We start from the raw sequence: 16206 nt of genomic DNA on the forward strand, positions 1-16206 counted from the left end.
AGAAATGACCATGATGGTCACTGTAAAATCCACAACAAAAAAGACTTTTGTCTGCGAAAGTAAAAGTCCATAAATACTTGAAGGGTCAAACAATATGGGAAACTACTCCCACAAATCCTGCTCGATCTCCCATGTAGTTTTTTTTATTGGAGGATGCCTCCAATTGACCTTAACAACATGAATTACTCTAAAGCACAATCTCATCACTTCTCTTTCTAGGGTTGAAATTGGCTCCTCTACAAATGTCAAACAGTCATCCAACCTAATTACATCATATTGAAGCACATTCGACTCATGAGGAATATATCAGCGTAGCATCGAGACATGGAAAATCGAGTAGATGGTTGAAAATGTTGGAGGTAAAGCAAGCTCATAAGAAACCTACCCAAGTGTTCGGAGTATCTCAAAAGTCCCAATGTACCTTGGTCTAAGCTTGCTTGCTTCAAAAAACTCATCACTCACTTTATGGGAGACATATAGAGGAATACCCATTCACCAATAGAGAATCTCAAAGTTAGATGCCTCCGATCCATATAACTCTGGTGCTTACTCTGAGATGTCTTGGGTCTATACAAAATCACTTTCACCTTATCAAAAGCCTCCTTAGTAAAATCCATACCCCGTGGCCTAGGATCTATAGAATCAAACTAGCCCACTGATGAGCGACAACTTCAACCATACAGGGCCTCAAATGGGTTCATCTTGATGTTAGAATGGTAGTTGTTGTTGTACCCAAACTTAGCCAGAGGCAAGATCTGATCCCAGTGACTACAAAAGTCCAAAACACAAGTCCGCAGCATGTCCTCAAGGACCTGAATAGTATGCTCAAACATACTATTGGTCTACGGGTGGAAAGTTATGCCAAGGTCAACCCAAGTGTCCAAGTAGTACTAAAAGGTCCGCCTAAAGCTGGACCTGAACTGAGAACCCCGATATAATATAATAGAAATCAGTACTCCATGCAGTCGAACAACCTCCCTAATGTAGATACGAGCCAACCTCTCGAAGATAAATGAAGATTGAATTGGAATAAAATCTGTTTACTTGGTCAATCAATCAAAGATGAAACCAAATGCTATCATTGCCTCTAGAAGTGCACAATAGGAATGTCACAAAATCAATAGTATTGTGATCCCACTTCCACTCCGAAATAGGAAATCTCTAAAACTCAAAACCAGGCCTCAAATACTTGGCATTTACCTGTTGGTAGCACAAACAACGAAAACAAAGTTAAAAATATCTCTCCTCATGCCACTCCACCTATAATGATGCTTCAAGTCACGATACAATTTCGATGTGCCTAAATTGATAGAGTATCTAGACTAATAGGCATCAGAAAGTATCAACTGTATAAATCCTCAACTCTCCGAACACAAACGCGTTCAACGAATCTCATCACTTCATCAGGATCTAAGGTAGCCTAACGACCATCACCCTATAACCCTTGATCTTTAATGTCCACCAAGGCCTCATCCTCTAACTCAAAACCTGGGATCCTATCAAGCAAAGAAGATTGAACTCCTATATAGGCCGAAACACGTCTAGAATCTTAAATATTAAACTACACTATGCTATGGCTAACAACTAAATGTCCAAAGCTAAGGTTAACACCTCAAAATATAAAGAGGCCAAAACGCCAATATTTACCCCTGTTCGACTCAAGGCATCCGCTACCACGTTCGCATTGCCCAGATGATAGAGAATAGGGAGGTTCTGTTCCTTGAAGAGCTATATCTAATGAAACTGGCTCGAATTAAGGTCCATAAAGCTCATGATTTACTAAAAACACCTGTGATCGGTATAGATCTCACATAGAACTCCATACAAGTAGTGCAACAAAATCTTAAGTGTGAAAACTATCGCTGCCAAGTGCAAGTCTTCGATGGGATAGTTGCGCTATGGACCATAATATAAGGACCGTGAAAATGAGCTAAGGTATATAGATTCTCACATGCGCCGTAAAAGGTTAATAACATGTTAATAAAGTGTTTTACAGCTTGCATATTTGATTGAATTGGTTTGAAGGTCAAACATCCAACAACATCTAAGACGTTTGAAAGTTAGTCTTCAGGCGTGATAGTGTGTTCTAGTATACCTTCGTATGTTTTATGTAGTGTTTTGTGTTCAAATTTATAGGAGACGTTTCTAACATTTCCACGACCCAAGACCACACCCTAGAATTTAGGTTCAATCTCGAATTGTGCCACGGAGTACTTGACCTTTCGGAGGTCTTGTAAAAGCCCTTCCATATAGTTCATCGCATATATAAATATAAAAAGTAGAGCGGAATTAAATTGAATAGTCTTTAAATTCTCTTTCATAGAATATCCATAGGAAATAATAAGTCTCACTTCATCAAATCTTAGACACAAGAGTACTTAGGACATGACCCATATAATAGAAATATACTACTACTAAGTCTATTGCAATACTTCAATAAAAGAAAGTAAAGACATCAATGCCCTCAAGTCAAATAAGGACATACTTCAACCTGCTTGAAAGATCCTATAATCCAAGCTTTGCTCCAATGCAATTAGTACAAACACATGTACTAAGTATGGAATAATGCATAAAAATCATTAAAAGGGACATTTAATGGAAATATGCATCTTTTGATTTAAATATCATACTATAAGCATAATAACAACATTTTATCACATTAGAAACACATAAGATAACACTTAATCAATTTCTCACATTTTTAAAGAAAACTTCACAGTTAGCTAATTCACTGTTACAATGAATTCCTTCAGTGTTATAGTGAAGACCTTTAACTTCACATTGAGTCATTTATAGCATGTAATTACCCCACAAAATCCTATCCTAAGACTTACTTAAGTAAGATAAAGAGAGACCGCTTATACACCCTCTCTAGGTATACATAAATGATCCTTAAGACCACCCATAATGAGATACACACCCTTACAATACACCAAACACATGAACATGAGATTACCCTACCAAAGGTGATTCTAAGTTTCACTTGAGTGAGCTGTGAAGTGACCGCCCGTACAATCCCTTTAACACACACTTAAGAGATCCTTTAGATACCTAGGATAAGATCATTCTCACATAACACAATAGCATTCATAGAATATGACATTCACCTCCCAAAGGTTATCAAAAGACCTACTCAAGTAAATCAAGAAAAGAATGTCCATGTTTGACGTATTCAAGATTATCAAAGTAATCCTTAAGACTACCTATGTTTGGATCATGCATACTTAATCAGCAAACTTTCCTAACTAGAGTCATTCTTACGACTTATTTAGGTAAGATACAAAGTGACCACTCCTATGCCCCCTTCACACCTTAACTAGACAACCCTTAACTACTCCAGATACGTGCATATTCATTTAACATTCTTTCCTAACTTAAGTTATTACATTCATTAGTTCATTTAAGAGACATTCATCAGATAAAGGACACTCAAGTTATGGTCTAGGAGAAGACCTAGGGACTCTCACTAACATCATCAAATCCTATTGTGCAATGTCTAGGTAGCATCCCTACCAACACCTAAACTTCATAGTACTTCTCAAATACTAGTAGGTATCATTTATGACGAGAATAGGCAATAATCGACATAGACGATAGTAGCAAAGCATGGAATCCGGTGTTGTAACCTACTCCGATGGAGGGTGTTCTACTTGCCAATGGTAGAACTTGAGACACAACCCATTTAGGCACATGGTTAAGGAATATGAAGTTTTCTTCGTACTTTAGTCTCATTCTTCACTTGATCTACTTCTCAAACCATACTCACTTGGTGCTAGCCTTTGTTCTCATAGAGTAATTAACATTAACGGATCATACGAAATAGTTCCATAGCTAGTTCAAAAAAATTAACATTCACCCTACCAAAGAGGTCCGCTAAGGCTGCCTTACAATGGCAACGAATTCATTCCCGCCAACCAATCTTAAGTCAATCATTCATACAAGAAGGATACAATTACGTCTTTCGACTTCAAAGTTCATAACCTTACCACTAGGTTTAATGTTTAACATAAAAGACCTTCTTAGAATAATTCAATGTCTCATGTCATTCACACATACAAGACTAAGAGACTTTAGAATCTTAATTCAAGACATCTCATATTCACATTCAATACATCTCATATTCACGTTCATACATTTATCAACTAAGGGATACAAGTCAATTACACAAGACACCAATACTTCACTTTATTACATATTGCATATCATTCAAGAAGCACATAGGAATAACCATTATTATCTCTATGTCATCCTATACACTACAATAACATCATTAATATGACCATCATAGACTCATATATTCAAGTTGGAATAATCATGCATCAACTCTAAGACTACACACATAAGGACATAGTCAGTCTAACATGATCACCTAACAACATCAATACAAGAACACATACATTCACATTACTCACATATAGATAGATATGATCATACTTCACATAATTCACTACACAAACATCATAGTATATCAAATAGTTGCCAGCAAACCCATGTTCAACATAATAGATAAAGTAATGCCAACAAGGCCACATCGTTCACATAGCACCACCCCATAAGTGTACCATACCAATAATAACATAATACAAGAGCTACATTGCATAAATTAAAGATAATAAGGGCAACGTACCACCACTCTATTATCACCACTTCAATCCAAAGTTAAATCATCCAATTCAATACCATAAGGCCCTTACCTATGGACATGAACACCAATTCAACACTAAAACTATAATACTCAATGAATATAGGTCAATTAAATATAGATTTATAAATATAAGACAGCCTATACATTAATTGAATACGATTATTACATCATTCAATAGCCCGTAGAAAACTACACTTTCAAGTCAACCACAAAGTAGAAAAAAACTAGGTTTCATCAATTACATTGGTTAATAGGTTAACTAAGTTAAAATAATATAATTAACAACAATTCAATCAATATATAATTATTCAAAACCTTTAATGCAAGAACCCATGGATAGATCATTAAATTAGACAAGTTCATCTTAAGAAAACTCTTTTAATTTTGGGCTTCTTGATGAATAGAGCTTCAAGGATCAACAACCATACCTCAATGATGTTGATAAAAAATTTGATGAAGCATCACCACTCATATCTCCAATCCAAGATCTCCTTGAGTTTTGGCTTCAATGGTGTTCTAAAGAATTTCCTAGTGATTTTGGAGTTTTGATTTGGAAGAATGAATTCATCTAGGTATTTAGGACTTATAAACACATTTAAAATACATAAAATACCCATAAGTAACCTTATAAACTCTTATTTTCACGTTGGATGAATTTACCAATTCACCCCTTCACTTTATAGTTAAGATGGTAAATTGCACATCCATCAACGTCTTGTCTGGCCGTCATTTTGGACAGATAATTGAAAATGGGAAATTAATCTCCCTAGACTAAGTACCCATCGACACCCTCAAACTATGGGGCTTCGACCAGCCTACTGGGCATCGATTGCCTCCGTAGGTGGGACTGCTTTGGGCAGTTTTGGCTACGAACATGGGTCCTTCCTCAAGGACCCTTGGATGGTCCTTGGGGACATTTGCCCGGACGTTTCCAACACAAATATGTTCTATAAAATTTTACTACCTCCTAAATCAATTTCATCCAAAACAAACACGTAAAACTCGAACAAACATGTCAAGACAAACAAGGTCGTTTAAAGGCAAACCTTTTGAATGTCATGAACGTTCTTTGACGTTTGACCTCCAAACTTCATGAAACTTGACACACCGCCTATAAAAATTATAATAACTCATATAATTATAGCATTAACTCATGAAAAACACATAGAGGCACATAATAACACATGAGGCACATAGGTGACTAATTGTCGAACATCTTGGTTTGTCCCTTCACGTTTGACTTCCAATGCAGCTAAACTCTTAGATACTTACTCATTACAACATTATAGAACGTTTTCGGACCTTATACCCTCATGAAAAAACATGTTAGGCTCTAGCTTCACAGAAGTCATTTTTGAGGTGTCACATTCTCCCCATTTGGACAATATTTGTTCTGGAATGACACTTGCCACTCTCTGAACACTTTCAAGAGTAGCGATTCAGTTAAAAACTCGTAAACATACAATATAACGACTTATAAAATACAAACATCCAGGAAAACATAAATTTCACAATCAAAGGACACACAACCCAACAAGAAACTAGAAGAAATTCTATAACTCATCATGCCGTAAAACTCACATCCTTCATTCCAAATAGAAAAAGCTCATTTTATATTGATTATTATACTCATATAAATAAGTTATAACCACATCACAACTACTTTCAAGAAAAGAATGAATTAGTCAATTCTTCAAAAATTTTAAAGTAAACTACCAAAGCTACAGCGAATTATGCAAAATTTTCAAAAATGCAACTTTTAGGAAATTCCTGATGGAAACATGCTAACATGCAAGATAAAATCATGTAAACATATTTTACAAAATAATCATAACTTCATGAAATACACAATGCAAATAATCAATAAAATTCAATTCCACAAGACTCCTAAACACCATGCACAAGCAACAAGCTTCTATGACTTTCTAGCCCATATATTAACCATACTCCCCCACATAGAAGGAAATCATATCACTAAAGAGAGAAATATTGAACTTACCATCATCATCATCGCCCTCATTCGGCCTAGCTCCTCTAGTCTGGAGTGCATAGAAACACCTCTTCTTTGGAGCATCAACTTTGTGAACATTAGGAGCAACTTGCTTACTATCTGTAGTAGGACAATCCCTCACTTTGTGTCAATCCTTACCACATCCAAAACAACTCCCGTTACCCAATAGGCATTCCCCATAGTTCCTCTTTCCACAAGTAGCACATGTAGGCTTGCCACTTTGAGAACCCCCTCCCTTCTCAAATATCACCTTAGCACCCATAGGTTCTTCTTGAGTTGCAAGCTTCTTCTTGAACCTAGGTTGACTTTATTAACTTGAACCACTTCTTGTAGAGTTTCTTGAAATCCTACCAATTTTAGACTCCTCAATTGATTGAGCACACACCATGAGTCTTTCTAGGGTCATATCATCATGTAGCAAGCCCGTACGACATTCTTCCCTTACTAGAATGGTGACCCTGGTAACAAACCTACTCATCTCATTCCTTGGGTTATACACAAGGGATGGATCATACCTAGACAACCTTGAGAACTTCAAAGAATATTCCATAATACTCATATTGTCTTGCTTGAGATTGATAAACTCCTCTACCTTCGCCTCCCTCCTTTCACGGGCAAAGTACTTTCTTAGAAAAGCTTCCTTACATTCTTCCCACTCAATAGGTCCTGACTCATCCGGTCAATTATCATTCCATTTGGTTTACCACACTTGAGAAACCTCCCTTAATTGATATGAAGCTAACTCTGCTTTCTCCCTAGAAAACACCCCCATAACACTCAATACCTTGTACAAACCATCTAGGAACTATTGGGGATCCTCTCCAACATTAGAGACAAGAAATATAGGAGGATTCATCCTCACAGAATCTCTCAATCAAGATGTCATACTGCTCTCCACAACATTTAATCTAGGCTCCATACCCATATTCACATCGGTAGACAAAGCTAGAGCGAAAGTAATTAAAGGCTCTCCAATCTCCCCATTAGTCATTTTCGGGGGAACAATCGAAACATCATTACCTCCACTCACAATAGGGACTTGATCACCTTGAGCACCTTGAGGAACTTGCTCAACTTGAGGAGGAATCTCTTCATTCTCTCTTCCCTCTTCCAACCTTCTAGAGGCCATCCTTCAAGTATCCATCTTCTATAGCCACAAGGAAAACCATAAGAAAAGAGTACTCATAATGTTTACTCTATGGCACGACATAGGAGTACAAAAGAAGTTAGAATCTGTCGTCCTATAGTCTCTCGCCCATAGATGTGTCACGACTCACACTAATGGTCAAGACTCTACTAGACGTCACTTGATGAGACATTTGGATTCCAAAGACCACTTTCATAACATATGCTAAGATACCATATTTGAACGACCCCACACCATACCCTAGAAGTTAGGTTCAATCTCGAATTGTGGCACGGCATAATTGACCTCTCGAGGTCTAGTACAAGCCCTTTGGTATTGTTCATCGCATATATATATATATATATATATATATATATACACATATATATAGATATATATATATATACATATATATATATATATATATATATATATATATATATATATATGTGAAAAGTAGTGCGGAATTAATATTTTTCACAAACATTCAAATAGTCTTCAAAATCTCTTTCATATAAAATCCATAGGAATACTAAGTCTCACTTCATCAAATCTTAGACACAAGAGTACTTGGGACACGACCCATACAATAGAAATATAGTACTACTAAGTCTAGTACAATACTTCTATAAGAGAAATAACAGACATCTATGCACTCACTCAGATGAGGACAAACTTTAACTTGCTTGAATGAACCTACAATCCAAGTTTATCTCCCAAAAGCTCCTTCACCTATGAATCACTTTAGAGACGGATAAAAGCATGGAATTAGTATAAACACATGTATTAAGTATGACATAATGCATAAAGATCATGAAAACGGGCATTTAATGGATATATGCATCTTTTTTATTTAAATATCATATTATAAGCATAAGAACAAGGTTTATCACCTTAGAAACACATAAGATAACACTTAATCACTTTATCATTTTTATGGAACACTTTATATTAAGTTAATTAACTATTACAGTGAATTCCTTCACTGTTACAATGAATTACTTCACTGTTACAGTGAAGTCCTTTAACTTCACATTGAGTCATTTGTAGAATATAATTCCCCTTGTAAAAGCTATCCTAGGACTCACTAAAGTAAGACAAAGAAAGAAAAACCATACATCCACTCTAGGCACACCTAAATTATCCTTAATACCACCCGTAATAAGAAACACACACTTACTATACACCAAACACATGAACATGAAATTCTCCTACCAAAGGTGATTCTAAGGTTCACTTGAGTGAGTTGTTAAGCGACTGCCCATACAATCCCTTTCACACACACTTAATAGATACTTTCGACTACTTCGGATAAGATCATACTCACTTAACAAACTAGCATTCATAGAATATGACATTCACCTCCCAAAGGTTATCAAAAGACCTACTCGGGTAAATCAAGAATAGAGTGTCCACATTTGACCTCTTTAAGATTACCTAAGTTATCCTTAGGAAGACCTATAATTGGATTATGTCTACTTAATCAACCAGCTTTCCTAACTAGAGTCACTCTTAAGACTTATTTAGGTAAAATACGAAGTGACCACTCCTATGCCCCCTTCAAACCATAACTAGACAACCCTTAACTTCTCTAGATACGAACTTATTCATTTAAAATACTTTCTTAACTTAAGCCATTACATTCATTTGTTCATTTAAGAGACATTAATCACGTAAAGAAAATTAAAGTAATTTTCTTGGAGAAGACCTAGGGACTCTCACTAACCTCTTCAAAGCCTATTGTGCAATGTCTAGATAACGTCTCATACCACCACCTAAACTTCATACAACTTCTCAAATTCTAGGAGACATCCCATATGATGACAATAGGCAATAACCGACATAGAGCATGGTAGAAAAGCATGGTATTCAGAATGGTAACCTACTCCAATGGAGGGTGTTCTACTTGCTAATTATAGAACATGAGACACAACCGATATATGTACATGGTTAAGGAATATGAAGGTTTTTTTGTACTCTAGTCTCATTCTTAACTAGAGCAACTTCCCAAACCATACTCACTCGGGGCTAGCCTTTGTTCTCATAGAGTAATTTACATTAAAGGATTACACGAATGGGTTCCATCTCCAGTTCATAACCCACTCACATTCACCCTACCAAAAAGGTCCCCTAGGGCTTCCTTACAATGGAAACGAAGATAGCTTAATGACTTCTCTAAACATGATATGATTATGTTCCAGCCAACCAACCTTAAGTCCATCATTCATATAAGAAGGATACCATTATGGATTTCGTTTTCAAGGTTCATAACCTTACCACCAGGTTTAAGGTTTCACACAAAGGACCTTCTTAGAATCATTCAAGGTCTCATGTCATTCATGAATACAAGACTAAGAGACTTTATCATCCTATGTCAAGAAATCTATTATTCACATTCATACTTGTATCAAGTAAGGGACACAAGTGAACTAAACAAGACACTAATACTTCACTTTAGCATATATTTAATTCATTCTTGAAGCACATAGGAATAACCATTATCATTTATTACTAATCCTATGCACTACTATAAAATCATCAATATAACAATCATAGACTCATATAGTCAGGTAGGACTAATTATGCATCAACTCTAAGACTACACTGATAAGGACATAGTCATAGTCTAACATGATCAGCTAACAACATCAATAGGAGAACACATACTTTCGCATTATTGACATGTAGATATATCTGATCATACTTCACATAATTCACTAAACAAAGCATCATAGTATATCAAATACTTCCTAAAAAGGACATGATCATCATAATACATAAAGTAACGCCGACAAGGCCACATCAATCACATAGAACCCCCTCCATATAGTTGACCATACCAATCATAAAATAATGCAATAGCTACATTACATCAAACAAAGAGACTTAGGGAAGCATAACACCAATCCATTCTCACTACTTCAATCCAAAGCTAAATCATCCAATTCAATACCATAAGGCCCTTACCCACGACCATTAACACCAATTAATTTAAAAAACTATAATACTCAATGAATCTAGGTCAATTCAATATAGATTTATCAATCTAAGACCGCTTATACATCAGTTGAATGCAATTATTATATCATTGAATAGCCCATAGAAAACTACACTAAAAATCATAAGCATTAAGTAAAATATCAAGTCAACTACAAAGTAGTAAAAACTAGGGTTCATCAATTGCATGGGTTCATATGTTATTTGAGTTAAAATCATCAAACAACTCAATAAATATATAACTGTTCAAAAACCTTTAATGCAAGAATCCATGGATAGATCATAAAATTGGACAAGTTCATCTTTAGAAAACTCTTTGAATTTTGGGCTCTTTGATGAATAGAATATCAAGAATCAAAAACAATACCTCAATGATGTTAGTCCACCAATTTGATGAAAAATCACCACCCAATTCTCCAATCAAACCTCTTCCTTTAGTTTTTGATTTAATGGAGTTCTAGGGAATTTCTTATTTGGATGTTGGATGAATTTACCAATTCACCCCTTCACTTTACAATGAAGCAGGCAAATTGCAGACCCATCAAAAACTTGTCCACACACTAACTGTTTGTCCACAAATGGACCGTCCTGTCTAGCCTTCATTTGGGACTGAGACTCAAACATAGGATCTTAAGCTCCCAAGACTAAGTACCCATCAACTCCCTCTAGCTACAGGGCGTCGACAAGACTACTAGGCGTCGATTGCCTCTGTAGGTGGGATTGTGTTGGGCAGTTTTAGCCATCAACATTGGTCCTTCCTCAAGGACCCTTGGATGGTCCTTGGGGACTTTTTCCCGGACGTTTCTATCCTGAATATTTTGTATACGATTTTAGGACCTTCCATATAAATTTCATCAAAAACAAACACAAAAAAATAGATGAAACATGTCAAGACACACAAGGTCGTTTCCAAGTCGAACCTTTCAATCGTCATGAACGTTTTTGGACATTTGACCTCCATACTTCATGAAACTTCACACACTACCTATAAACACTATAATAACTCATATAAGGACCTCATTAAATCATGAAACAAACATATACACATAATACCACATGAGGCTTATAGGTGACTAGTCATCAAACGTCTTGGTCGTCCCTTAACGTTTGACTTCCAATGCACCTAAACTCTTAGCTATGCCTCACTACCATATTATAGACCAATTTAGTAACTTATACCCTCATGAAAAACATGTTAGGCTCTAGATTTACGTAAGCAATTTTCAAGGTGTCACAAACATGTATATGATCGTAATTAAGGACGAAACATCTGGGAACGACTCTTCAAGGATCACCCTAGAGGTCCTTGAGGAGGTACAAACCTTGGTCTAACAAGCTTCCCAGGGCATTATAATTTATATATGAAAGGAACATGACCGCGTCGCATACTTGTTCCTCGCAAGGCAAAATCCTGCCTTCACATCGCATACTCTACTGTCTAAAAATTAATTTCAAAAATATTGTGAGAACATATCCACGTCAGAGACTTTATCCTCGATGATAATTTCGAAAATTGGTTCGACTTATCTAAAAAGGTCCAATTAATGTGAGGTTATTTGGGTACTTTTGGAGTCGTACATAAATGTTTTAACTTATATTTAACCCCCTTTCAGAAGGAAATACCCCAATACCCATTAAGATATCATAAATCCTAAACTCTCTACTCTAACAAATTCTCTCAATCCTCCATTGGTGGGAAAACTCAAGCTCGAGCTAGAAGATGAATTTTGGAGTTATTTCTTTTCCAATTGTGTGGGATTTTCTTCGATTTAGGTATTGTAATCCTTGATCCTTAGTTAACCTTTCATATAAAAAGTTCTTTCAAAGGTTTTTCAAAGAAAATTTCATTATCAAATTCCCTATCATTCAATCTATCTATGAATTCATTTTCAAATTGATTTCAAAAGCATTCTCATGATGAATTTATGATTAGCTTTTTTTTTAAAGATGGATTTCAATCAAATTTCATGAAGAACCCATGATCCTCCTAAATTATCAAATTTTGCCTATATTGCGGGCCTTGTGATCTTAATTTTATGTTGATTAAATTCCAATTAATGTATTGAATCTCCTATTGCTATTGTTATCTATGTGAATTGAATACGAATTGTGGAAGATGATCTAAGGTTATCATAGGTTGGAGAATTGGTTAGTTGACCTAGATTCCTCTATTTTGTATAGAATTTATAAGGAATTGTACATTGTATGGTATGGTCCACTTATCGTGGAGATGTTTACATTTTTGTAAATTCTCTATATAATGTGATAATGCCATTGAAGACAATTGTATTATGAAGTGTGGTTATGATTATCAATTTCTGAAGCTATATTTCTAGTTTTCCTTTCTAGTTCCTAATCTAGGGTGCATTAATTATGTTATGATAATTGAATGAGGATGTTAGGGTAAGGTGTGGTTGATATATTGAACATTGATGAAGTGCTATTGAAGAATGACCCCTACCTATGAACGCTATACGAATGTGTGGTATTAAGAATGATTAGGAGTCTTAGATTGAAATGATGAAGTAGTCTTGCCTCATATGCTAATGTGTGATCTATAGTCACTATTACTCTATATGTGAGTTGTCTATGGTTGGAGGGACATGAATGTTTATAGTAATCTTTAGAGGGTGGCTGCCTCAATTCTATGTCATTGTAATTATATGATCATGTTTACCAATGTACACACACCTTATGCATATCTATCCGTAAGATAGATTAATGGTGAGTAATTAAAGGATAGTTCACATATACACCATTATTTACTACTATGCATGTAAAGTATATGTTTATGAAAGTATGAAAATGTATCTTAACTAGGATTACTTGATAGGTATTTGATAAATATTGATGGAGGAAATTTGACTTCTTTCTGCCCAAAAGACCTTGACCTAGTTCTCCAATAGAGTTCTTCTTTTTGGGAGAGAGAAAGAAGAGAGACAGAAAAGAAATTGTGTTTTGAGAAATTGTAGGAGTTGGATTAGTTTAATTAGTCTTAGGTTTTTATTTAAGTCCTTAACTGCATTAATTAGACCTCCCTTAACCCCTAATTAATTAACTAACCAACTAATTAAAGAATTGAAACACCTTAAAATAAAACAATAAAACGTGGACCTGACCTACGAGACCCAAACCTACGCGCCATAGTTCAGTTGATGGTACCTTGGACCAACCGTCCCACACAACCGTCATTTTGTTCAGAAATTTTCAATAATGGCCTTATAATAAAAGGTTAAGCGACCATCGACGGAGGCAATCGATGCCCCATCGATTGGTCAAAGCCTCGTTGCCAGCAAGTGTCGTTGGATACTAACCCATGACAGCTTCTTAGCCAAAAAGGAAGGGTCCTCCAAAAGGACCCTTTGGGTGGTCATTGAGGAGTCGTACCTAAAAGTTTCAACCCTAAACCTACTCTAATTAAGTTAGACATTTTATCACAAAATTCCATCAAATTCCAAACCTAACACCTTTTCAAATAGGCTAAGACGCATGTCACATCTTGAGAGCATACCCTAGAAGATATGGCACTCTCTGACTTCAACCAGTGTACTTGACCTCTTGGAGGTCTTCTACAAGCCCTTTCGCATCATTCATTGCATATTAATATATGAAAACAAGTGCGGAACTAAAACTTTTCACAAATATTCGAATAGTTTTTCAAAATATATTTTATATAAAACCAAAGGAAATACTAAGTGTCATGTCATCAAATCTTAGACTACAAATATGCTTGAGACACGGCCCATACAATCAAAATATAATACTGTTAAGTCTATTACAATGCTTTAACAAAGAAACTCTAACATAGTGATACCCTCGAGTCAAATGAGGACATACTTCAACCTTTCTTGAAAGATGCTATAATTCATGATTTGCTCCCAAATGCACCTTCACCTATGAATCACTTTACAGGTAGATAAAATTATAGAATTAGTACAAACACATGTACTAAGTATGTCTTAATGCATAAATATCATGATAATGGACATTTAATGGAAATATGATATTTTTGATTAAAACATCATAGTAGATGATATTTAATGGAAATATGATATTTTTGATTAAAACATCATAGTATAAGCATAAGAACAACATTTAACACCTTAGAAACACATAAGAAATGACATAAGCATTTTACCAAATATTAAGGAACATTACAGTAAACTAAACAATGTTACAATGAATTATTTCATTTTCACGGTGAACCAAATTTAGCATGCAACCTTCTCACTAAAAGCTATCCTAAGACTCACTTAAGTAAGACGAAGAGAGACAGTCCATACACACTTTCTAAGCACATATAAATGATCATTGTGACTACTTATAATGAGATGAATACACATACAATATACCAAAACACATAAGATATATAATATGACATTCTCGTTACCAAGGTTATCAAAGGACTTACTTAAGTAATTCTAGAAAAGAACGCCCATAAACCCTACTCCAGATTACCTAAATAATGCTTAAGACTTCCTAAGTTTAGATCATGTCTAGTTTCTCAACCAACTTTCCTATCTAGAGACATTTGAAAGACTTCCCTAGATAAGACATGAAGAGATCATCCTTTATGCCCCCTTCACACTTTAACTAGGCAATCCTTAAAGTTACTCTAGACTAGGTACTCATTTATTCACATGCTTTCTAACTTAAGTAATTATTTTCATTAGTTAATTTAAGAGACTTTCATTACTAAGGACATTCAAGTAATGGTCTTTGAGATGCCTAGGGGCTCAGTTACTAACATCTTCAAAGCCTAAGAGTGCAATGTGTAGGTAGCGTCCCATACCACCACCTAAACTTCATAAATCTGTCCAACACTAGTAGGTATCCCATATGATGAGAATAGGTAATAAACGACATAGATCATACTATATATGCATAGAATCCGAAGTCATGAACCTACTCCGATGGAAGTAAGTTCTACGGGACAATGGTAAAACTAGGACACATCACATGTAGGCACATGGTTAAGAAATATGAAGGGTTTCATTATTCTCTAATGTCATCTTATATAGAGAAAATTCCCAAACCATATTCACTAGGTGCTAGCCTTTGTTCTCATAGAGTATTTTCAATAAAGGATCACATGAAGTGGTTCCATATCTAGTTCATAGCCCAATCACATTCACCTTACAAAAGAGGTTCCGCTAAGGCTACTTATAATGGCTAAGAGGATAGCTGAATGACTTTCCTAGGATGACTTCATTCCCTTCCATCCAACCAAGAATATGTCCACGATTTATAGAAGAAGGATACCATTACAACTTTCAACTTCAAGGATATCATAATCTGTCAACTAGGTTGAGAGTTCCACATAACTTGACCTTCTCATTATGTTGAAGGCCACATGTCCGCCGCATATACAAGACTAAAGAGATTTAACATACTAATTCAAGGATCTTATATTTACATTCAATAGGT

The sequence above is a fragment of the Solanum pennellii genome, chromosome 1, assembly GCF_001406875.1.
Source record: "Solanum pennellii chromosome 1, SPENNV200".
Taxonomy (NCBI): Eukaryota; Viridiplantae; Streptophyta; class Magnoliopsida; order Solanales; family Solanaceae; genus Solanum; species Solanum pennellii.